Below are 2,077 nucleotides of genomic sequence, written 5' to 3'. Positions count from 1 at the left end.
TATCTCGGGTGCGAGGAAGCGGTGGTCAGCCTTGATGGGGATGGGGACTGAAGAGATCCTGGGGACTGGACAATTTCAGCCTGGAACTGAGGCGCAGCTGTACCACTTCATTGAGTGTGTGTGTGGTTCTGTGTGTGTGTGTGTGTGTGTGTGTGTGTGTGTGTGTGTGTGTGTGTGTGTGTGTGTGTGTGTGTGTGTGTGTGTTTCAATGTGTGTGTGGTTCCCTGTGGTGTGATGGGACGGTGTGGAGGGAGCTTCACTCTGTGTCTGACCCCCGGAGTGTGTGATGGGTTCACCCTGTGCTGAATGCCGGTATTCCATCCCGCATCCCATTCGTACTTGGGACCTCAGTGAAATCACGTTTGACATTACAGTAGATGTTAACTGTCTGTGGGCGCCTAGTCTCTGAGACGCTGCTGTACCAGTGTGAGGAGCTCAGAACCATTATTGCAGTTCACCGAGTGCGGGGGGCAGCAGTAACCCCAGGTCACTCTTTCTCCCCTAGTGAGACTCAGGTCCGACACCAACGCAGGAAGTTACAGCAGTTTATTGATTTCATCATGACAAATGCAAATTAAGGAATGTGTGAACTGGATAGGACGCGGAATCATGTCACTGCGGCACCGCCTCTGAGATCACAGAGAGCTCGGCTGAAGCCAGGATCTGTTAGAACAGTTAGAAATTAAACGTGTTTTGCAGGAAATCGGCCAACATGTCCTCATCCAGCGAGCAGGGATGTTCACACATTCAGATCTTCACAACTCCACTCTCAGTCCTGGTCTGGGTTCCTGCAGGGATCTCAGTTCCCTCTCTCCTGTTGGACTGAACCGATTCCAGTGCAGCCTGAAACAGATGGGAGAATAAAGATGAAATAAACAGATTACACAACAGTGTCAGTAACAGGGGACCGGGGTTAATGTTTCAACAACACTCACAGACAAATATCACCAGAAAACCCGCGGATCCGCTGATATTTTATCACATTGAACATTAACACAAACACTCACCAGATCCGCTCCAGACTCGGGAGGGTCAATATGAGGCGGCGGAGAGCGGGGACAGATCGGTCTGTCAGTGAGTTTAATCCCAGGTCCAGCTCCGTCAGTGATGGGTTTGTAATGAGAGCGGAAGCGAGATGCTCGGCGCCAGAATCCCTGGGACCGACATTGTACAGCCTGGAGATGAGAGAGAGTGAGGGTGAAGGACACAGAGAGACAGGAGATGGTACAAATCCCCAGTGTTTATCAGTAACACAATTACTGATCACATTAGTGTTCAGTGTCAGACACCCAGTGACTGTAAACACAATCTCCCACAGTCTGGTATTTACCACAGTTTCTGTATTTTACACTCCGGGTTCCTCAGAGCCACAGACACCAGTTTCACTCCTGAATCTCCCAGTTTATTACGATCCATGTTCAGATCCATCAGTGATCGGTTTGTTCCGAGAGCGGAGGCAAGATTCTCGGCGCCAGAAACTGTGAGATCGACATTGTCCAACCTGTAGATGAGAGAAGGTGAAGGACACTGAGAGAGGAGGTAGTACAAATTCCCAGAGTTTATCTATATCTCAATTACTGATCACATTAATGTTCAGTGTCAGACACCCAGTGACTGTAAACACAATCTCCCACAGACTGGTACTTACCCCAGTTTCTGTATTTTACACTCCGGGTTCCTCAGAGCCGCAGAAACCAGTTTCACTCCTGAATCTCCCAGTTCATTCCCCGCAAGTCTAAACACAAACAGACAGATTGCTGAACAAATGGATGAATTGATGAGGGTCTGAGGGAATTACTCTTAATCAGGTATTTCAGGAACCACGATACCCTTCAGTAAATCACTGATCGGTGTTCCCATCACTGTCAACATCCCTCTCTGCCCAGCTCCAGGGTATTCACCGAATATCAGTAATTTAATCTGTTGGTGTGACCCTGTAAAATACACATATTCTGTCTCATTTCTGGCAGTTAGAAAAGTGTTATTGGCCTGAGAGCATCAGAAGGGGCAGGGATGAATGATGGAAGAAAGTCCCACAGTGAGGAAAATTTATGATTGGGAGACTGTCGATGAGAAT

At 48.3% G+C, this 2,077-nt stretch overlaps 1 long non-coding RNA gene across 1 annotated transcript; it reads right to left on the bottom strand.

The window, feature by feature from the left end:
• Window positions 1–1,344: 1,344 nt before the first annotated feature.
• Window positions 1,345–1,860, bottom strand: LOC132386995 (uncharacterized). The gene is made up of 3 exons (XR_009509732.1): window positions 1,830–1,860; window positions 1,649–1,735; window positions 1,345–1,501 (listed from the first exon to the last, which is right to left on the bottom strand). It is a non-coding gene; the product is annotated as an uncharacterized LOC132386995 (long non-coding RNA).
• Between the last annotated feature and the right edge of the window lie 217 nt (window positions 1,861–2,077).

Source organism: Hypanus sabinus, unplaced genomic scaffold, assembly GCF_030144855.1.
Source record: "Hypanus sabinus isolate sHypSab1 unplaced genomic scaffold, sHypSab1.hap1 scaffold_1458, whole genome shotgun sequence".
In the NCBI taxonomy this organism is placed as follows: Eukaryota; Metazoa; Chordata; class Chondrichthyes; order Myliobatiformes; family Dasyatidae; genus Hypanus; species Hypanus sabinus.
Note: the sequence above shows the minus strand (reverse complement) of the source record. Positions and strands in the feature narration are given on the sequence as shown.